Source organism: Amblyomma maculatum, chromosome 1 (genome assembly GCF_055883805.1).
Source record: "Amblyomma maculatum isolate TAMU_Amacu chromosome 1, ASM5588380v1, whole genome shotgun sequence".
In the NCBI taxonomy this organism is placed as follows: domain Eukaryota; kingdom Metazoa; phylum Arthropoda; class Arachnida; order Ixodida; family Ixodidae; genus Amblyomma; species Amblyomma maculatum.
The window spans coordinates 288,589,641-288,613,742 of record NC_139344.1 but is presented as its reverse complement, the minus strand read 5'-3'; the positions used below and the strand labels follow the sequence as shown (position 1 = coordinate 288,613,742).

The following is a 24,102-nucleotide window of genomic DNA, read 5'->3' as shown; positions in this document are numbered from 1 at the left end:
AGCGGTTCATTCTCAGGAGTCTGTAGCTTTGCTATCCGTCCATTACGCAAATGTACACGGGGGTCGCAATTCTGGTCATAGCCGACTGCTATCTGTGGCGATATTACTTCGCTGCGCTCAGAGCATAGAGGACCATCTCCGTCGCCACTGCCAGGGCCGCGATCATCTACCTCCGCGCTCATTGTAGCTTCACATAACCCGGAGTTCTCTGAGTCAGTCTCCTCGCCCACTCAGGTGCACCGCTAGCCTGTCTGATGCCGGTACTAGTTTTGTCACCGTTAGAGCTTTGGCGCTTTCGCCGCAGCCTGTCTCGCACGTTGCCGCCAAGGTCGGAAACCTAAAGTCGGCCTCAGAACTCGCGCTGTTCATGCAGGTTATGTCATCGTTCTCATTAGCGTCCTTAGCATCATGAGCCTGTTCGGCTTCCTCACAGGTGTCGGCCTGCACATTTTGATCAATGGTGGCAATTTTCCGAAGAGCCCCAGTAGAGCTCACATCTACCTCTGAAATAGAGGACTGCCTTTCTCTCTCAGCATCTGTGATCGATCCCACAATTGTACTCTCCGTCTGAGTCTGCACTAACTCCGGTGGCTTACGCACAGCTCTTCGTGAGCACTCTTCCTCCTGAATCCTTTCCCTCTCCTGCCTTAGCTTCTCCTCGACTATGACTAATCGACGCTGGATATCGCAGATATCCTTGTTGCCGATCACTTCGGTCAGCTCTTGATCAGCGTCAACTGCGCAAGGGCACATCTGATTCTGCGCCGGCTCCGGTGGCTCCCGCGCCGCCCTCCGTGTGCGCTCTTTCTCGTCCTAATTCTTTTTCTTTCCTGCCTTAGCGCCTCCTCGACTATGGCTAACTGGCGCTGGATATCGTGGATATCCTCGTTACCGGTCACCTCGAACAGCACTTGACCAGCACTATATATGCAAGGGTACGCCTGCGTCTGTGTCGTCTTCGGTAGCGTACGCGCCGCATTCCATGAACGTTCTTCCTCAATCCGTTTCCTCTCCTGCTTAAGCTCTTCCTCGGCTATCGCTAACAGGCGCTGGAGATCACGAATATACACGTCGCCTCTTTCCTTCTCTCTGGCTCCCTCAGCCTCTGACATCGGTGCGCACCGAGCGCCATATTCACAGTCCAAATCCCTCCACCAGACAAATGCAGCCATTCCGCATTACTCTCTGCGGTTCATGCACACACGCCGATGAAGGTAAAGTGAGAGCGGAGAAACTCACTCAGTTTCGGGCTGTCGACCATGAAGCTTGCCCCGTAGCGCCGCAGCAGGTTGCGTCATAGGGGCCGGTATGAGTACGACGTCCACCAATGACCGCAGGCTCGTTGCGAAGTCCCCACAGGTGCCGCACAGTCCAGAAACCGTCGCCTCGTTCTCGCAGCGCTCCGCTTCATCGGTCGCGGTTTGTTCATTTCCTCCGCCACTTCTCGGCGCTATCGCGGAGCCTTGACTCCCGAGATCTCTCACTGGGCTCACTAGAATGCCGCTTCACTTGGAGCTTGGTCCACGGTACTTCTCACAAGGGCCCAGTCACGCTTCCAGCAGGTGCTGCCTCCAATTTCGCAGTAAGCCACTCGGACGATCCTGGTCACGGCCCCAGTAAATTGCGAACTGGGTGTTGACTGTCGAAGGGATCACGGTGACGATGATCGCATAGGGCGTCGGTCGAACGAAGAGCGCCAAGCACCTTCGTCCGCTCGTCCGGCGACACGTTGCAAGTTGGAGAACTCTTCAATATAAAGGCCGTTTATTCAAGACAGGGCCAAAGACGTACAGGGCAGCTAAAACGATGACAGTCCAGAGGCGGCCGAGACCCGGCGCGCTCTCTCCATTTCGCGCCAAAACATCCCCTGAAGTCAGTTTTCCCAGGTTTCTGGGGCACCTCCTACACATCAATCACAGTCCCACTTCTGGTAGCCAATACGAGAATTTTAGACCAACCTAAATGAGCGAATGGCATGTCGGAGCTAACGAAGTTGATTTTATTTTTCCGCACCACGCGCCTCCTCCAAACCGTCGAGCGTCTAAGCACATGGCTATAGCCCCACGGCCGACACGAAAAAGCACTCAATGAACAAAAGCATCGCGCAGCAGGAGCCACACGTGCGGTCGGAGAAGCAGCAGCGGTAGTAGTGGTCCCCATCCCGTCTCCATTTCTGGGGCATCCACTCGCCGCATCTTCGAGGGCCATAAAACACAATTCTCAGAAACAGAAGGGCTCACTTGTCTTCGTCCGAGTTGCACACCTCGACACAAAAGACTCAGCGCCCCGGCGATGGCCATTCTTTCACCGGGGAGCGACCCTCCGGACGCATACAACAGAGGGGGACCAAGTCAGAGAGCAAGGGGAGGAGGGGGAGGCTCCCAACCTAACAGGCAGGCATGTCAATGACGTCGATCGAAGACTCCACGGAGTCCAAGACGGAGAGGCTCGCAAGGTCGGCTGGAAGCGACGAGCGAGACAAAGCGTCGACGTCTTTATGTTTGTGGCCAGATCAGTAAATAACACAGATATCGTATTCTTGATGACGAAGAGCCCATCATGCCAAGCAACCGGAGGAGTCCTTGAGCGATGAAAGCCAGCATAGGGCATGATGGTCCATGACTACATCAAAAGAACGGCCGTAAAGGTAAGGGCGAAACTTTGTGAGTGCCCAGACAATGGCCAAGCACTCTTTTTCAGTTAGAGAGTAGTTCGCTTCGGGCTTTCGTGAGAGTACGGCTGGCGTAGGCGACTACGTATTCACCAATGCCAGAGGTACGCCGAGCAAGCACAGCGCCGAGGCCGACATCACTGGCGTCTGCGTGCACTTCGGTAGGCGCATGAGGGTCAAAATTGCGCAGGATGGGCGGGGCGGAGGCGGCGCAAAAATTTGTAGGCGTCGTCGCATGCTGGAGACCATAGCGAAATATCTCAGTTATTGCCGAGGAGCTCAGTCAGCGGGGCGACAATGGAAGCGAAGCTCCGTATAAAAGTCCGAAAGTATGAGCACAGGCCCAAAAAACTCCTTAGTTGCTTGATGGTAGTAGGCTTCGGAAACTCAGTCACAGCTCGCAGTTTGGCGGGATCAGAACGTATACCCTCCTTGGACACAACGTGGCCTAAAATGGTCAGCTCACGAGCAGCGAAACTACACTTCTTCAAGTTAAGCTGCAGACCGGCGTTGGGAAGACATGTGAAGACCTGCTTAAGGCAAGAGAGGTCGGTTCGCAAAGTGCGGCGAGAACCCCACGATGTCGTCAAGGTAACAGAGGCACGTCTTCCACTTCAGGCCACGCAGTATAGTATCCATTATACGCTCGAATGTAGCAGGGGCATTACAGAGACCGAAAGGCATGACGGTAAATTCAAAGAGGCCGCCGGGGGTGACAAATGCGGTTTTAGGGCGATCTTCCACAGCCATGGGCCCCTGCCAGTAAATGGATCGTAAATCGAGCGAAGACAAGAGTTCAGCACCTTGTAAACAGTCCAATGCATCATCTATACGCGAAAGGGGGTAGACGTCTTTCCTCATAATTTTGTTTAGGCGACGGTAGTCAATGCAGAAGTGAAGAGAACCATCTTTTTTCCTCACCAGGACAACAGGGGAGGACCATGGGACTGTTAGAAGGCTCAATAACCCCATTTTAAAGCTTAATGTGTACTTGGGCTTCAATAACTCGGCGCTCGATGGCAGACACTCGATAGAGGCGCTGACGCAGAGGAGCATGGGAACCGGTGTCAATGTGGTGAGCAACAGTTGATGTGCTGCTCAAAGCAAGCTGGTGAGAGTCAAATGAAGAACGGAACGCATGAAGCAGTGCGAGAAGTTCAGAGCATTCAGGCTCAGGAAGACTGGCATCGATGGAGTGGAAGAAACCATCGGCAGACGTCTCGTCCAGTGCGAGAACAGGCGGAGTGAGTGCAGCCAAGTCAGCGGGCTGCGAAGCGGGTGTTGCGTCACCGGTGAGAATAAAATCAATGAGCTGGATGGTACCGAGGCATTCACCGCAACGCAGGGATACGGGAAATGAGAACGGATTAGAAATCCACGGCCCGGTGAGGTCAGCAGATATAGTAATTACGCAATAAGGTAAAGGAATATTTTTTCGGTTTGGAAAGGTAGGCGATGGGGTGAAAAGTACATCGGTACTGCGGGAAAAAGCACGAACGGTGAACACAAGAGCGAAAGAGCAGGCAGGGAGATCAGTATCTTCGGCAACGACGACTTTGGGAAAAGGAACGTCCGGTGACAGTTCGTCAAGCGCAAAAAACTCCAGTTCGGCACGGGCACCCAACATACGATCATGAGAGCAGGATGGCAAAACGACGATCTCTATGGCGTATACAACTTCTGGAACGATGACTCGAGCGGTGCACATCGATATAGGCTCTACAGGCTGGGCACTTGCCTTGCATAATAAGAATCCTGGAATACGTGTCGACTTTGCGCAATGAATGGCAGACTTGCAGCCATGGCAGAAACAGCAGTGCCGGTGTTGACCAGAGCCAGTACTACAACGCCCTCAAAAGAAACTTCAAGAAAATTTGCGGGAGATTCGTGAGGCCTTTGACAGTTCGCTCGTGGCGTAGTTTTCGCCTCAGGAACTGCGGCTTTCAGTTTTTCTCTTGAGCAAGATTGGGACGCCGTCACAGAGGAGATAGGGAGCGGCGACGCGGCGCCGCGGCGAAGTTGGGCGGCGAGGAGAATAGGCGGCAAGGTCATTTGCGACAGAACATGCAGATGGATCGGCTGCTGCGTACTGATTTCGGGGCGGCTGCTAGGAAGCTGAAATTCGGCGCGGCAGAAATTTGTCGGGAGCGTGATTTCGGCAGTACCTGGCAATATGCCAGCAAATCCACACGAGTAACAGATGGGACGGTTATCACTCCTTCGCCAAGGATTGCGGATCTACGTTCGAGGTGGAATAAATGGCTGTGGAGCATGCCGAAATTCCTGAGCAGGCCCTAGAGGCGTAGCGTACACCAAAGGGTAGCAGGTGGCCTAGGTCGGGCAGTGACGGCAGCGTACTTCAGTGGTGCGACAGGAGCGGTGGCGCATGTCATTGGTGTAGCGATAGGGACGTCGGCGTATGCGAGGGGCTGAACGGTAGTCGTAATCTGTGGCATGGGCGCTGGCGGAGGGACAGATGGAAGGGCCCCCGCCACGCGGTCAGCGATGACCTGTCGAAGGGGCGCCAAATTGTGGGATAGCTCGCAGTTTGTGGGCAGTAGAGATATTTGGCGAGCAACTTCCTCCCGGATGACGTCTTTGAGCTGCTGCAGCAGCGAGGAGGTCTTAGAAGTAGCGGAGAGGCTAGAAAGTGACTCCATAGGCGCGGAAGGCTGTCGAGGGAGGAATGCGCTGCTTGCGCAACTCATCGTAGCTCTGGCAAAGGTTGGCAACTTGAGCAACAGTAGTCAAATCCCGCGATGTTAACATTTGAAAGGAGTCATATTCCATGCCCTTCAGGATGTGCTTTCTCTTTTGTGGCTCGGACATCTGAGCGTTTACGCGACTGCACATTTGGAGCACATCTTCTATGTAACTTGTAAATGTCTCACCGAGCCGCTGTGATCGATCCTGCAGGCGTTGTTCGGCGCGGAGCTTTTGTACAGCAGGACAACCAAACACGGTGCTAAGGTTCACTTTGAACGAGTCCCAATTCGTGACATCGGCTTCGTGGTTACGATACCACAGGTTGGCAACTCCGGTCAAATAAAAGATAACGTTCGTTAACTTTGTGGCGTCCACTTATTGTACGAACTCGCTCTCTCGTATGAAGCGAGCCAGTCGTCACAGTCGGTGTCGTCAGTCCCACTGAAGAGTGCAGGGTCTCGCTGGCGTAAGGAGCCAGAGCAAACGACCGGCCGGGTCATCGGGGCGGTTGGTGGGCGTTCGTCTTCGGCCATGCGAATTGCCGCTAGCGTGTGGGTGCGAAGCTCTAGCGTGAGGCAAGGGCATCAAGCCGCACCTCCACCAAATGTAGGAGAAGATTCAATTTACACGTCGAGGACGGCGTCAAGGTTGGCGAGGAAGCGAGGCGATTCAGACCAGCACGATGATCTGCACGACAACAATTCCACCGACTGCTCTTTTGTCAATGTCAAGCGAAGAGGTCCATCTTCTTCACATTGCGTATAATGAGCTGCTGGATAATCTTATCAATTCAAGAAAAAGGCTTATGACTGTTGACAATCACTCGACCTATTTGAGACTGATTAAAAAAATGCTGGCGATGCCCAACGTTGAACTGTTTAAAATTACGGCTTCATTTTGCACTTACGCTTCTTCCCTTAATCAACTGAAACTGGCAGTGCTTTTTTCCTCAATGCCACCTATGTTTGAATATATCTATTGTAGTTTTGTAACTTCTGGGTCATTTTAAAATATTACCAAACTGCGGGTGTATCGTAAAGAACACATTTGCTGCTTTGGCCCACCATTGCAGGATCCTTCGCCAGAGTGTCTGTTTCTACAAAAGCATTGAATGTAATTGTATGGACTAGTGAGGTTTTACATAACTGGCAGAGGCCACATGCATATGTAATAGCCATTTGCAACTAATCCATGTGTGCGTTTAGTAACTCAGATATTATCTGCCTTGCAATGGAAACATACCGCTAGGATGCTACACGTGTGAACCATCTTATGCTTGTAGTAGTGTTGCTTTAGAGTTAGTGGGTTCATACTGACCAATGGAACGACGCAAGGACATGACCACAAGAATCAATCCCTCTTCTTTTCCTGTGATCGCGTTCTTGCGACGTTTTATTGGTCATCTTATGCTAGGTTTTTGAATGCGTAACAGTGCCCTCACTTCCCTGCCACTGGAAGGTTCTAATTTGCGCCTGGTTCAACAGTTCTGATTTTAGATCACCCACCATTATTCTGCTCGCCTGTAGAACTCATGCTGTATGATTTGTCATTCTGTCACGTGTTAGATGCGTGTAGGTGAAATTTTATATGCATTCCTGATTGTATTCCTATGTTTTTGTTCTTTCGACTGTGTTTCGATATTTCTTTTTATGTGTTTCCAGGCTCATGCACAAATTCCTGTGAAGCTTTGAGGATGCGTTCCAGCCTGCACTGTAGTGTGTTGATTTCCTTCTCTGCCACTGCCACTTTTGTACTTGTCATTTCCCTTCATTCACTCGTCAGGCCTTTAGGCTGCGTCAAATAACACTGGCCAGCACTACTGCTGCTTGTGCACCTTGTTTTTGTGCTTTTCGTTTCCACTTCGTTTCCCATAAAAATGTATAGAAGCTAGTCGATGCAGTTTCACACTTGGCAGAACCTGTCTGCTTTACCGCATAGGCCCCAAGTATCCGAGGAGGGAGGGAGGTGCTGCTGTAATGCAGCAGTGATACGTACATTTATTTTCATTTTTATTTATTCAAAGAACCCCTAAGGGCCCTATGTCGAGGGTATAACGCGAGCATTCACACACAAGAATAGAAAAACAAAAATGTGTGCACCAAGGTGCAAAGCAAAAATAGAGAACAAAACACAAGTATAAAAAATAACCTGTAATACACATTATAATTCACGCGAAAGGAGAACAGAAAGTGCATTAGAGGCTTAATATAACCGCTGAAACAAAACCAAACAAAGACAGCTGAATGCAGCATGTGTCACAATCAATGGGTAATCCTAGACAGACATTTGGGTTAGAAGGTCCTGAAACGTTCACTGATGCGATATGTGAAAGTAGATTATTCCAGTCAACGATAGTACGAGGTATGAAGGAGATCGCAAAAGAAGAAGTGTGGCATGATATGCGTTTTACTTTCAGTGCGTGTTCGCGACATTGAAAAAATAGGTGATGGTCGCGCTTAGTGAACTAACAGACATTGCTGTTTTCCCTTTGAGCAGTGTGGATGACCATATTGTGGGGCTCTTTTCTACCACAAATTGAATAAATAGATCAGATGGCAAATCACTACTCTTGCTCATTTATTGCAATTCTGTTTTCTTCCCGTATACAGCCTTGTACTGTAGTCTCAATTCACACTTGTGCAGTGTTGCATGTGCAGACAAGCTTTGTAGAATTTGCCATACAAAGGGGTCCTTTGCACTGGGTGTATACTGTGCCAGCTTCATTTAGGAGGACATTATAAAAACAGGCCAGTGAGTTCAACAGGGAAAGAGAAGTACATTGCTGTGAGAGGACACATGTAAAATGCTGTAAGGAGCTGTGTGCGCGGATCGTGAGGCGCACCAAGCTTTTGGTCAGTTCAAGATTGCTAATTAGGTACATGCTGACGCAACTGCATGAATTGTCACTTGACAACCATATCTGTGGTGTACTTGGAAGCACTCCAGTGATTTTAGATATATGTAACATGGCTTTTCTGAGATTTCAGGCTGTTTGTGTTTCTTGATAGTAATGCGGCACTGCACTGGTTGAAGCCAGGGACATTCAACTAGGCCACATGTCTGCATGCGAGACCATGAACGAAAAATGAATGTTGCCTGTCTGTAGCAGCCAGCCTAAGCTGTTATATGCATGTCCCCAGTTGTAGCACCTTGCATTTGTGCCACCAGTATAGTGGTGTTTGAAGCGGAAAATAAACGTTTATCCCCCTCATTCTGGTACTCCTCAACATGTGGTTTTTGCCAAGACATTTCCATTTTTTGCTACACTAAGGAGCAGCATTTAATATTTTCACGAAGCATCTGTTCATCTCAAAGCAGTGAACGGTAATGTGGTTGTGCGACATGATCTCACTCGAATCATCATCATGCCGTACAGGGTTGACACTATAGCACCTTCACAGTTTGGTCCCAAAGAAACTTGTTTGAAAATTCATCTTAAGCAAGATGAATTTTCAAACAAGTTGCAACTCACTATTTGAATTCATCTTCCCCTCAGTGTGATCAAGAGCCCTTCCCTGATAAAATTGTGCAAGTACCTGCATTGTTGTATCACTGCAACTGGTAGAATGTTTAGCCAGTTTGAAAATTCATTGATATTGTACATTGTTTTTTAAATTCTGCACAATAAAATTGTCCAATGCATATCAGTATTATGATGGGCCTTACTATATTTGGTGGTGTCTTGTTCTGTTGGGACAAGAATAGAACAAGAGTAAGAACATGGTTACACGGTATGTCCTCTGTTGGAATAAGAATCTCACCTCTTGTATTTGGCTCAGCACCTAACCCTTGATACCCATCGTAGATATGTACCCTTTTCAGAGAGACAAGACAAATAACAGTGCAGTCGGCACACCATCATGATGCCAGCGCCCATAACATAATGATTAAACAGAAAAAGATGTGGCACAGACAATACAGGCCTGCTATAATTATGCTATAACCGCAAGAAATATACTTCATCAAGAATCAAGCCACTGAGTGGTGCCGATGCTTCTGTAGTCGCGTCAGAAAGTAGACAGACAGGCTTGGGCTCTATTGCACGATTTGAAGACAGATCGAGTTCAATGAGAATCGAAAGTGTTCGTGTGACAGAGGTATTACATACTTAATAGCCTTCTACTCGTTAATTCCTGCTATCAATATCCCTAAACTCTTTCCACCTTGAGTCACACTTGAGAGTACCAGCATTCATCATTCCCATGAAGAGTTATGTATGCAGCTTAAGGCATGCCAGATGTAAACATTTCTCTTGCGCCATGTATTTGCATCCCAATGTTTATTTACGCTATTCAGGGGTCACATTATCCTCTGTGAGCCGCATGATAAAGCTGAATTCATGGAGCCCTATACACTTTCGTGGAGGTGGTTTTCTACTGAGATCTTGTTTGCAGATACTCTTACTCTGTTATTATGGCTCACAGTGTTTTTGTTTAATGAGCGCATCATGAGGACTGTCCTGTCCAAAGTGCAGAAAACTTTCATCCCTCTGCACTTATACTGATCCAATTGGGGAACTGAATAACACATAAGATGGAATTCATTTCAGATTGTGTCAATATATATACATTTTTTGTGCAGTATAACACTGCCCAAACTATTACACTTGTCCTAAAAATCTTGCAGACCTTCCTACCTTTTAAGCCAATTCTACGGTAATTGTTCTATTCACAGAACAAGAATGTCAAGTTTTTATTTTTTTCTTCTCGGCACTAAAACTTGGTTATGAGCTCACCGTGGTTGTGTGCCCACAACTCATACCTATATATAAAAAGCCAAGAACACTAACAACAATGCCGTCCGCACACGGTTGTAATGAGAGAATTCGTAGCAAAACGATTAATTTCAATAAACGCATCAGTCAAGACATCACACGAAGCAACGATAACAAGCAACCATAGCTTCACGAAGCACCAAGCAGAAGATTGGTGCCGACTTCCCGACGCTTCTCGGTGCAGTCAAAATCATTTCAAGCACGTAAAACACAGTTTTCAGAAAGGTCACTTCACACAAACGGCAGTTCTGAAGCCCAGCACACACGAAACATGACTGATATCAGTGATCACCACGTAACATGAACATCGTGCGCTCGCGTTCGCTGCCAGCACGAATGAATGCGACTATCAGCACAGCTCAAAGTTAATTTCAACACTCAGAAAACAGAGCTTGCGCAGGTGAGATTTTCACCCGTAACAGATAAGTTGCAGGCGATTTCACCAACTTGACATACAGCAGGCGTTCCTTCACTTTCGCTGCACTCCCATTGTCGCTGCTATGAAACTGACTGCACCCACGGGGAATTAATTCACTACGAAAAGCTGCTTCTTGATGCTGGCCGTGAAAATTTTGCAGTAATCACAAACGGCTGCAAATAAACACGTCGAGGCACCGCAACTGTGAAGCAGTACCGTTTGACATACACTCTACAACTCGATGCAGGCCAGCTCAATTGGGGGAACTGTCACTCGATACTTGCGCACAGGGCAAGGCAAACTTCCAAGTCGCTTTCAATAATAGTAATAAACGAGCAATGGCGACATGAAGTATATCTCAGCGACAGGCATCAGCTGATGCCACCTAGGCCTTGTTTCGCAGTACGCTTGGTCGGCGCTTCACGAACGGCCATCTTTGCAAAAGTAGGAGGAGTTTGCGATGCGCCTCCGAGAACGCATGCGACCGATGCGTACAAAAGTTGAAGTTGACCAACTTGATATGCGGCAGCCGGACGGAGGACGCATGCCTCCGTCCGCCCTATTAGGACCTGGGCGGATGCGCCTTCGAGCGGCCCAAAAAGTGACCTTATAGCGGCCTTTAATCCACCGCTGAGGTAAAAAGGGGAAGCAGCGGAAAGACGCGCGACTCCCGTCGCCGCAGACACCGACACGTTGTTGGGGATTGATCATCCCGAGTATCTGAATGGGAAGGAGGAGTGCACTTTCAGCATTCCTAAATTGGATGCTCACTTCTGGTCGCGTTCGAAGAAAGACGCGAGCAGTGTAGCACATGAGAAGGCACCGCAGGGTTACAGTGGAATCCACTACTCGCCATCATGTCGGAAAGCGTATCGGCCGCCTCACTGAGGAGGACAGCGGAGGAGAAACCACTGCGAGGCGTAGCTTACCGGCCAGGGGCCTTTGGAGTACGCCCGTGATAAACATTCAGGAATGGCAAAACGGATTATTTATTTATTTATTTATTTATTTATTTATTTATTTATTTATTTATTTATTTATTTATTTATTTATTTATTTATTTATTTTGTGAAGAAAAAGACCTGGCGCCAGCCCGCCGGCACGAGACGCGCGCACCTGTTGTTCGAGCCAGCGCCTACCTGCAAGCCTGAACCTAGCCCTAGCAAACGAGCTCGCCTTGCAATAAAGCTCATTACAATCGTGGTGGAGTCTGGGGACTGATCCTGGAGCTACGGAGCCGTACCCTCGCTGCCGCGATGCCAGCTAACACCATCCAACCAACCGCTTCGCCACCCGCAACCTGTCCCGATGCACTTTGTCAACGAGATTCCGCCATTTTCAGTGGCACGGACGACCATGATGTGGAGGACTGGCTGTCCTCCTACAAACGGGTAAGCGCTCACAGCCAGTGGGACGACGGCATGAAGCTGACAAATGTCGTTTTCTGCTTGACTAATGTGGCGAACCTTTGGTTCAAAAACCACAAATTGGACATCACCACCTGGTCCGCTTTCAGGACATCTTTTAATGACATCTTCGGGCGCCCGGCCATGTGCAAACTTCGCGCTGAACAGCGTCTTTCCTCTCGCACCCAACAGCTCGATGAAAGGTTCACCAGTTATATTGAAGACGTCCTCGATCTATGCAAGCACGTCAGTGCATCAATGACAGAGACTGAGTGCATCAAGCATGTGCTTAAGGGCATTAAGCTAGACGCCTTTCACATGCTTGCAGTCAGAGGCCTTACCTCTGTCAGCGAGATCATCAATATCTGCCAGAGTTATGACGAACTGCGCCGAGGGCGAGTCTCCACTCGGCTGTCCTCAACACAGGCCGCGACTCTTAATAACATCGACGTAACGAGAGAAGTCAGCCGTTCTCTCCTACTCCAGATCCAACAGTTCATCCGTGAAGAGGTCGTCCGGCAGCTGTCGCTGCTTCCCTCTGTTTCTAACCCGCCATCAAATCTGGCACCGACATTTCAACATCTGATCCGAGAGCAAGTGTCCGAGGCCATGCCGTCAGTTTGCCATCGTCCTCCCGTTGCAGTCCCTGCAGTTGCAGCGCCTCCTGCTGCTGCGCATCCTGTTACAACGCCGCTTACTTACGCTGAAATAACCCTATAACCCCAGTGATTCCTCCTTTTCGATCCCCCCCTCGAGTCATCTCCGCTCCAGCTGTTCGCCCGCGCTCCCAACGTTTCCAACCATGGCGAACACCAGACAACTTGCCAATTTACTACGCCTGTGGCATCGCTGGACACGTGATGCGTCACTGCCGCCACCGCGTCATGGCTTCTTTTGACGAAGCCGACCACCGAGCATACGCTTACGACCCGCCTCCACGGCATTATACCAGAACCCCTACTTCCGAGCCCATCGACCCCGAATTCCATCCATCTGTTCGTTGCCGATCTCCATCTCCGCGTCACCGCTCGGTGTCTCCCATGCACCGTCGTTCAACCCCGCCGCAGGTAAACTAGTGATCCCAGTTACGGAGGCAGGAACTGTGTTTTCGACGGAAGATCGAAGCCCTCGTTTTTCGCCGCCGAATTTGATAACTGTTTCCGTGGAAGGCATCAATGTTCTTGCCCTTGCTGACACCGGTGCTGCTGTGTCCGTGCTAAGCGAAAAATTGTGCCGCCAGATGCGCAGTGGCGACGCCGCTATATGGTTTTTCGCGCTGCGTTCCGCCGATTCGCAGCTCATATACCCTGCGGCAGCCTGTACAGCGAGATTTCATATTCAGAGCGCCCTCTACATCATTGACCTCATCGTTCTTTCATGATGCTCTCACAACGTCATCTTGGGCGGGGATTTTCTATCTCAGCATTAGGCCGTTATCTACTGCACTCGTGCTGAATTGGCGCTGTTTCCCACTGTGGTAGACGTCACCGGTGTAACAAGCAAAACTTTATTTATACATCAGGTAATGGCGGCCGTTTATGCTCTGCTTGGCGCGGTCGCCCATGCCGGGGTAACCCGGCGGTCCGCCTGGTTAGCTTGCCGCTTGGGGCGCTGTCGTCAGTGGCACCCACAACAACCCCCTTTCTTGAAAGGTTTGAACTCACAGGTCCAGGCGTTCGCTTACAAATACGTCCACTTCTTGTGGTGCTCGTGTCCTGCAACGGTTGCAGATGTCTTGCTGTACGTCTTGCTTGTCCTCTGTCGGTTTGTACAACGTAGGACCTTGGTTCTGATGTTGGCTGTGTTACTACGCCGTGTGATGCAGCTTCAGCGAGGATGTGCACCGCTGTGCCTGGTAGTAAGCGCTCTCGGCTCCGTACCTTGTGCCGGGTGTCCTATGATCGTTTCGCATGAGCTCTGTAGGCTTCATTATTTTGTCTGAATTCGCTGTCGTCCCACTTCGGGGCTAGCAGCTTCGAAGTGGTTGGTACTGTGGTGTTCAGACGACGACTCATTAAGAGTTCTCCTGGTGAAAACCCTTCTACGCTGGGTGTGGCCCTGTAGGCAAGCAGCGCTTCGTTCATGTTGGAAGGCTTCCTCAAAAGCTGCTTTGCTGTCTGCACAGCCCTCTCAGCCATACCGTTGCTCTGCGGGTAGTAAGGGCTTGAGGTTGTGTGTGAGGCGCTCCAATGATGCACTAGTTCTTTGAACACTGTGGAAGTGAACTGCGGCCCGTTGTCTGTGCGTATTGTCCGTGGAACTCCATACCGTGCAAACATTGGCTCCAAGACTAGGGCTATGTTTTTTGTAGCTGTCCTCGGCAGCTGTTCTAGCTCGAAAAATCGGGAGTAGTAGTCTACTACTACAACATACTCTTTCCCCTCCGGCGTGAAGAGATCCGTGCCGACTGTGTCCCAAGTGTGTGCTGGCAATGGGGTTAGAAGCAGGGGTTCTGTTTCTGGCTTTCTCTGCTCACTGCAAGTTGGACACTTTTCCATGTAGCCTGAAATGTGCTTGCCTATGCCTGGCCACTATATGCATTCTCTTGCCCTCGCTCGGCACCTCGTTGTGCCCAAGTGGCCTGCATGGAGTTTTTGCACCCTCGAGAGTTCTTTCTTTGTCTGCTGGTTTCCCAGATGGCTTCCAGGACAAAAGGTCAGCTGCGTACAGCTTTTTGCCGGAAGTGTGGGACATGCCCAGGTAGCACAGAATGTGGGGCCCCAGTAGGTCCGATGTAGGCAAGTGGGGCTAGGGCAACCATCATAAAACCTGCATCGGTCCCCGATGGGGCAAAAGTGGGCAAGCCCCATTTGGGCTTGCCCCTGCTCCTCCTGCACCGGTCCCATAGCGGCGTTTCTTGGGCTAATGCAGAGCACATTCCTGCATCCAGACCACAAGGGTCCCTTGCCGGATATTTGAGGGCAATCCAACCTAAATGTGGGCTTTTTATGGGAAAGCCCTCATAGATCCGAAATGAGGCCGCCCCCATTAAATCTTTGTGGGACCAACATCGGCCGTAGTGAGGCAAGAAAACGGACATACCCACATGCTGCCCAAATCGGCCCCTTGTAGGTTACTTGAGGGCAGGTGAAATATGAATAAGGGCTCAATTTGGGCAAGCCCTCGTGAAGCCCAAATGAGGCAGCCTTAGCTAAACCGCTTTAGGTCCCACATAGGCTGCAATGGGGCTGGAAGGCGGGCGTGCCCGCATGGTACCAAAATCGGTCCTTTGTGGGGACTTTCAAGGCCTGTGCAACAGCAGGTGGGCTCTAGGTTTAAAAACAACGTCCAGCCCAATTGGGGCTGCCCACACAAAACTGCTTTATATCCCACATGGGCCGTAATGGGGCTGGAAGGCAGGAGGGCCCGCATGATACCAAAATTGGTCCTTTGTGGAGAATTTGAAGGCATGTGCAACAGCAAGTGGGCTTTAGGTTGAAAACCAACACCCAGCCCAATTGGGGCTGCCCACACAAAACCGCTGTAGGTCCCACATCGGCCGTAACCCAAGCAGCACGCCGTCAATGGACCGCCAATGGTCCAATATTGGGATATATTGGTCCCAATATTGGTCAATATTGGCGTCTGATTGGGGCGCACAAAGAGCCAAGATATATGCCAACCAATTTGATCGGCTCTCCTATCAAAACCAGTATTGGCATACTACCTTGTTTACTGGCATTCAACGGCACTCAATGGCTACTCAATATCTTCCACCCAAGCTCACTCACTGGTTGTTATATCACGGCCATCCCGCCAAGCTCACTGGCCATCCAATATCTTGTATCCATGCTTATTCACTGGATATTCACAACTGGCATCCAGCCAGATTTATCGGCTACACAATATTTCCAATCCAATCTTGCCCAGTGGTTTTGCATTATTGGCATCCAGCCAGAGCAATTGGCAATCCGGCTAGTTGCTTTTTCGTGCTATGACTAATAGGCACCTGCAAACCCATCCCCTACTTATGCAGTGAAGATATTTTTCATGCAGCTTTTCATTTAAATAAAGCATGCTGAGAATATCCATGCACAGAAAATAATACAGCTGAAAGGTTCACTGCATGGTGATTTATTAGGTGTGCACGTGTTACAGGGCATGGAAACATTTAGGTAGAACTCTTAGACTTCAGTGCTCCTCCTGTCTTTGCGTCCCTTGTCAAGGTGTTCTCAGGTCCCAGGTTGGAGGAAGGCGCTGCGTTCATCGCAGCTTCTTTTGTGGTCGGTTGTAGGGGCAGCAGCTCCATGCAGCCTTGAAAGATATGGACTTGAGCAGCGTGTATAACAATGTATTTCCTTTCGCAGATGGCACCTGGAAATAAAAGCAACATTCATAAATCCCATTAAGACAGAAAACTTTTGGAAAGTGGAAGTGCAGCTAGACCGTGGAGTAAAAATGCAAAATAAAGCACTACCTGTTGGCCCTCAGGCAACTTTCTTGTCTGATTTACTCAGGTTGAAATAAGCTGCATGCTCAGTGAGGCCGGCCATATTAACTTGGTTACATTGGTTTGCACATCTGGCAGTGCACGGCTTCCCACGTGGATGCGTTGTTGACGCTGGAAACATAAAACAAAATGACATTTGCCGTTATCTATTCTTTAACGGTAGTCAGTGCTTGCCCCCTTATACTTGTAGTGCCTTTGTGATCGAACACCTGTAGAAGAAAGACGTCGTCATAACTGGAAGCTTCAAATCAATAGCTTTCCTTTGAATAGATTGCCTCAAGAACTAAAAAGTAACTACAAAGGAAAAAACAGACACAAAAAATGGCAGTCGCACTCCGACCGCGGCTACTAAATTTAGTGTGCACCGCATCATTACTGCAAACAGATCGTTTTAAAAGTTGTCAAAGCTGCAGCCAAAACAACGTACGACACAGATGCTTTGGGGTTTGTATGATACACTCGAACTGAAAAAAATAAAGAAATCCGTAACTTAGCATCACGTTTGTTGTGGGAACAACTTTGTACGTGTGGTAAAGTATAAGAACTATGGTAGCAACTGTAAATAACCTATTTTAAGCGGCTATTTTATGACACTTCTACTACTCGGAATTAGCGCAAGAGAAAGATCAAACACGTGAATAAGCTACGCGTCGTTTAGACCATTCCAATAGCGCATTCATAACGGCAAATTACAATATTAAATATTCGCTCGCAACTAAAAATCATGTCCCAGAAATCTAGACTTAACTCTGAGTTTTGTATACAGTTTGTAAAAGAAACTGACCACTTCAGACTCACAACACACTAGCGATGAAGTTGTAACCTGAAAATCACACAAAACACGCGTCATGTTTTACAGGACCACGTTTTTCTTTTGCAATACAAATTGGCCACCTCTGCGCCGTAAATTTTGTCATTATGACCAGAGTTTATGCATACAAAATAGTGCGCTGAAAATACAGTTCAGAACTGACTGGCGTGGTGCGGTCGAAATAAATGACTTTCCGTTCTCGCAAGCATATCGGTTATTGACATGATGATCAAGGCTGACAACATACTGCACCAAATAATGCAAAAAAAAAGTATCTTACCATACGGCTAGCGCAGATTTGCAGACCTCAATTGCAACAATCCAAAATGAATGCTGCCACGCAAAGTACATCCCAGGGATCTGATGCTTTATACACCTGGTAAGAAAAAGTAGCGATCTTACAAGGAGACAAAGCAAGAAATAATCTCAGAGAGCTGAGTTGTGAACAAACAACTTAAAATGCTGGTGGTACTCACATCCTCTTTCAGGCATGGCCATTAAGACGAATCGAAATATCCTCTTTCAGGCATGGCCATTAAGACGAATCGGAACTTTCACAAGGCTTGGTTTTTCGGTTCTGCTGTCCAAAGCTGCGGGAGCTCGAGCGGATGGGGATTGTGTGGCCGACCAGACGCCTCTGAATCAGCGGCTTGTGTCGAGTTTTGAGGCACGGTTGGAAGAGGGCAGAAGATGGTTGTGTTTTCTCTCCCTCTTTTTTTTTTTTTTTTTTTTTTGCTTGAGATCTGTCGAAAGAGTAAGCATAAAGCTCGAAAGGGGGTGAGAGAAATGAAACAGGTCCCGCAGGACCACGTGAGCCCAGAAGGCTGCCGGCCAGGAAAGTTGGCGGGAAGGAAGGGAAGAGTGAGGAGGAGTAGAGTGGGGGGCATTGTGAGCAACGCCTGCCTAGCCGGGAGGAAAGAGAGGGCAGTGAAGGTCGCTGCCCCTCCGCGATGACTGCTTTACGGGGAGAAAAGGCTACAAGACGGGAAGTTGAAAACGGTTTGAGAATTGCTTTAGTCAAGGCACTCGGGCGGAGAGGCGACAAAAGGACGAGAGAAGGAAAACCATATGTTCTTTGCGCCAAGCATGTGAGGAGGAATGCGCAGTTTTACCCTTGGCTTCGCTAAAACAACGAGGAGTGCGTTCGGAACTCTTTGGTCGCCTCGACTGTTGGCTCGGTAACATTTTCAGTGGAATGATAATTTCGCTATATTTTTTTGTTAATGCAAAATACGTTTTACCTCATAGTTTCAAATAATAATCACATACGTAAAACAATCTTCAGTTTTCACGGAATCGTCCTCGGTTCGAACAAATGGACATATCTTTTTTTATTAAAGATGGCACACAGGTCGCTGTTCATGACGGAGTGCTCTTGAAACGTCATCACGCGCAACTGAGCGATTCAACAGCCCGTATACTTGCTGTATTCCTATTAAGGAAAAGAAAAGCGAAAACGACCATAACTACGAGCACTTCAAGGTTAAAAATTTTCATGTTATTCATTTTTTTTTTTTTTTTCAAATCAGGTGGACATTTAGACCAAGAAAAAATCCGCGTAGAACTAACCGTGGGCATATCAAGAAATACAAAATACTCGACGAGCTAAGATCTGAAGAACTAAATTTGCAGTAAAGAAAAAATAGAAAGAAAGCAAGGGTCAACATTGAAACTATATCTACGAACTTGGGACAAGGTTGTCCTCAGAAAGAAGCGCGGTATAATAATCTTTCAGCCCGCGGAAGCAGCACTTGTGAAAGCGGCAGAATATTTCACAAAGGAACCCTAATTCTCAATCATGTGTTAAATTCTTCGAGAGTGGTGTTCTCTAAAAATGCCTCAAAACTGCTAGAGTAACGCACTCGCATTACTTTTAATATATATGAATTGCAATTAGCTGCCTGGTTGACATGATGGGATAGAATTATTTAGTTCTCTGAAGGAAAACGCCTTCGGTGCAGTGATTATATGGTTGGATAATAAGGCAATGAATGTTTGAAGAATAGTTTCTGAACAATGTTTAGGAGAGCGCTGTGAAACGCTGTGGTCAAATGCATCATTATGAGCCATATATTACAGCTTTCGAACAAAAATAACTTCCGTAAAGAACATCGTTATTATGCAATTTCAATTTTGTTACCATATATGCTGGCGACACATGTGCGCGCATTCATTACACTGTAGGTAATTGTTTTAAATTTTTATTTTTTTTCCTTTGCCTTGCCCCATGCAGTGCTGTTGATTTTTTTTATTATCTTTTACATGTACACTACTTTTTGGCAGTGTGCGATTTACGTCGCATTAGAATACGAACCATTCCAGGACAGTTCAGATTTGTTTTCTTGTCAAGTGAATTAGCTAGACATAACGTAGAATATATGTTGCTTGTATTTTTTCTTTGAGCTGAAATATTTTATGCGCTGCTGCACCGATGGCCAAAGTCGTTCAGTCTTTGTTGCTGAAGCCCGCAGCGGAGCGCAAAAGAGTACAGTACAAATTTGTGTTTAGTAGATATTAGAACTCGAAGGCCCTGAAAGCAGCCCAACATATCTGTCTATAAGAACAGCTAGTACTGAGGCGTGGTATAGTCGGTGCTTATGCTGAATGCCGGAAACAGCTAGGGTAATGGCGAATCATGCAGTGCGTGTTTGATTGGCTAGCGCGATCGATCTCTCCCACCTCTGCTTAGCTTGAACATGTTGGGTTTCTTTCCATCACGTAAAAAAAAAAGGCGGAAATAATGATGCTACGCTTGCGTGTTTCCAATCATGGACAAACGTTTATAGGATCTGGATTCACCGGATATATTCGATCGTTTCTGCGTTTACTATCCAAACGTAACCCCTGGTTTTGTTCAAGCGACACACACGTTCTGTTGCGTTCTTTGCATTTGAGTACCTTGCGTTTCTTGACTGCGCAGGATTTTTTTCGCGGACACGCATCTATTAAACATTTGCTTGTCAGATCAGATGTGTGCTCGAGCGCGCGCATATGCTTGTACTCGTATGCGTATAAATAGGCCCATGGAACGAAATCCCGTGCGCGAGAGTTGTGCGCGAGATGTGTTCGAGATCTGTGCATGGATATATCTGTGCATCGGATCTGTGCATTGATGTGTCAATCACTTTCAATCATCCTGATTTGACGAGATCAGAAAAACAAATCGTCTCCACCGGGAATCGAATTCCTAGCCTAGTTAACGCTTTAACCAACTGCGCTAAACCCTGGATCGCGAAACTAGCACCATACGTAATTCTCATTGTCTACCGTGAGGATAGCGACGAGAATGACGCTGCAATTAGTGAAAATGACAATGATGACAGAATCAATGGTAATGACGCTGCGTTTAGTTGATAACGATAATGATACGTAATGCACCGTATGCAGTAGCATTAATCTCGCCTTCGCTAATTTCTGCAGTGTAGATTCCACGTGCTGTCAGAATTTTTTCAACACTTGGCTAAAGTTTGGAACGCTATCTGTGTTAGCTACGTCCACGCGTGATCGACATCCGGGTCTCTAGTCTGCAGGAATTGTCTCGAAGATATTATATGCAGAATTTTACGTAACAATTAATCGTGCCTAAATTCGTAAATAAAAGAGTTCTCTACCAAAATTGTCAAGTATAATCGCAGATCATCCACAACAATTAGCGAATCACGAAAAATGTACTCAGAAAAATACATTCTACATTTTCCGTGATAGGCACTTCTGTTCATTTTGTCTGGTCAACTCAGTCAAACAATTTTAGGACAATCTATACATTAATCCCAATAAACATTATATATATGGTGGCCCAAATTACGTATGGCATATGAATATCTTCTACAGTTCAACGTAAACTGACGTCCGGGACAGCGAAAAATTTAGTTGCGACGAAATTAGCCCCAACACTCTGTCATATTGAGATGCAAGTATTAGAAATGTCTCTGTCGGTCAGAGCTGCTTCTACTGTTTTTTTAGCGCCGCCGCAGCCTGAAATGTGCAAAGGTGGCCAGCCATCAAAGCTCGTTAGACAATATCGACCACTAGAAACCATGATATATACAATGTTGGGATGCCATCAAAGCTGATGGGACAATATTGACCAATCTATGTCAAGATATATGCGATGTTGACAAGCCATCCATATTGGCAGAACATTATTGCCCAACCTATGCCATTAGGGTGCAATGCTGGCTAGCCATCACAGTCCATCGAACAATATTGAACAATATAATGCATATGTATACATTGTTGGCAGGCCGCCATGACAGGCGGGTCACTATTGACCAATATATGCCATGATTTATTTATTGCTGACAAGACAACATTAATGGCCGGACAATATTAACCTATTTATGCCATTATATGTGCAATGCTGGCCAGCCATCAGAACTCATTTGGCAATATTGACCGCTATAATACAAGATATATACAATGTTAGGATGCCACCAAAGCTGGTGGGGCAATATTGACCAATGTATGCCAAGATATATTCAATGTTGACGAGGCAACCATAACGGCCGGACAATATTAGCCAAGCTATGCCATAATATGTGCAATGCTGGTCAGCCATCAAGGCTCATTAGACAATATCGACCACTAGAAACCAAGATATTACAATGTTAGGAAGCCGCCAAAGTTGGTTGGACATTATTGACCACTGTATGCCTAGATATATTCAATATTGAGAAGCCGTTGTTATTGACCGGACAATATTTACCAGGTTATACCATAGTGTGGAAGATATTGGCAAACAATTGCAGCTGGTTGGCCAATAATGACCAGGCTGCCTCATTGTGTATACAATAATGGCAAACTGTTCAATATGAATGGGCATTATTGACCGCTCTTAGCCGGTTGAATGCCAATAACGGATATGGGTGAAGTTCACTGGGCCAATAATGATTATGGTATAGCGTGGCTGCACATTATTGGTAGCTCAATGGCACCATTGGGCCACTTGTGGGCCAGTAATCCCCAATCAATCCCCATTATTGGGCCGATGAAATGTGCTGCCTGGGAATGGGGCTAGAAGGCGTGCGTGCAATTGCTTATCATTGTTTCCAACCTTTATTTGCATTAGATGTTGCCCTAAATTACTATTATAGATGATTTGTATAACAGTTGTGGCCATGTTTAGAATATTAGAAATTTACATGGCTTTAGTTCTCGCGCTCATGCAAATTGCGCTACAAATACTAAAACAAACTGATTGCTAACTGTTGCCTCTTATGTGGTTGCTTTGGACAGCCTGCAACTCGCAGCACAGTATTACTGTTCAGAACACACATCTCCATAGCCTGAACAAGATGTACATGAAGTCATTTCGGCTAGATGAATGTTATGAATTATTGTAAAATTTAATATAGTGGCTGTTTCGAAAGTGCAGACATGTATAAAATAATTACTTAAATATGTGCATAAATATTGATTGGGAAAACTTGGACTAGGGCTTTCCATCAATTTCCTACATCGGACCCCTATGAGAATAATGTGGGTAAGCCCAAGTGCGGCTAGCGCTATAGAACCCGCATTGGTCCTATGTCATTATCTGAGGGGCTAACTGAAATAAAAAAAAAAAGTTCCTCCAAAGCGGCTGCGCAAATCGGTCCAAAGTAGGATCATCGCGGGGAGTTGGCGAGATGTGCCCTTTTAACAATGCCGGAAAAATGTGGGCAGCCCCGCAAGGGCTGCCTGCATCGGCCCCTAGTGGGGCCCATTGGGGCTTTGTCGACAGCCCCCTTCGGGCCTACGTCGGCCCCTCTTGCAGCACCCACATTGAGCCCACCGGGGCTTTCCTGCATTGCCTACATCCGGCTCACCGGGGCCCATCCTTCAGAGCCCACTTTGTGCTACCTGGGTGGTGTAGTCGTACTCCAAAAGGCGCATCCTAAAACGTTGAAGGCGAGGACTCGGCTCGCCAAGTCGTTTAGTCGTCAGCAGCGGTATTAATGGCTTGTGGTTCATTTCCACGTGAAAGGTTGATCCCAGCAGGTATTTGCAGAAATGTTCGCAAGCCCATGTGATTACCAGTGCCTCCTTTTCGATTTGGGCATATCTTTGTTCTGTATCCGTAAGGGAGCGTAATGCATATGCCACAGGTAGGAGCTTTTCGTGCGACTGCTGTAGAAGTACAGCCCCAAGACCATATGAGGAAACATCTACAGACACTGTGTGAGGCGACTGAGCATCGTAGTGAGTGAGAATCGGCATCCTGCTTAAAGCTTGCTTGAGTTTGTCAAAACTCTGCTGCTGAGCTGGGCCCCAGAGCCAGTCGGCGTCTTGGTGGAGCAAGTCTCTGAGAGGCTTCGTAAAGTCTGCTAGCTCTGGAAGAAATTTCGCTAGGTGGTTTGCAGAGCCCAACAAAGACCTGACTTCTGACACATCACATGGTGGGTCGAACTGGACTATGGCCCTGACCTTTTCCGGGTCGGCGCTGACTCCTGTTGAGTTTACGACGTGTCCTAAGAATGTTACTTCTGTTTGTCGAAAGGAGCACTTGTCGATGTTAAGGGTAACACCTGCATCTTCAAGCTTCCTCAGCACCAGCAGTAGGTTGGCGTCGTGTTCCTCTGTTGTCTTCCCTGAGACAATGATGCCATCTTGTAGACAACTAACACCATCTAGTCCTTCGAGCACACGGAGCATTTCTCGTTGGTAGAACTCTGACGCTGTGGAGATTCCGAAGAGAAGCCTCAGGAACTGGAACCTGCCAACTGGTGTGATGAAGATTGTGTATTCGCGAGAGTCCTTGGACAGTGGCACCTGCCAGTACCCTGCTCGTGCGTCTAGGCGGCTGAAAACTGTTGCACAATTTTGCAAGACACTCGTCCTACGTAGGCATGAGCACACGTTCGCGCTTTATTTGTTGGTTGAGTTGA

The 24,102-nt window shown here is 47.7% G+C and overlaps 1 protein-coding gene across 1 annotated transcript in view; it reads right to left on the bottom strand.

Annotated features, from left to right (window-relative positions):
• LOC146206774 (uncharacterized) overlaps positions 1-24,102 on the bottom strand; it is a 197,270-nt gene that overhangs the window by 144,264 nt on the left and 28,904 nt on the right. The window lies entirely within an intron of this gene.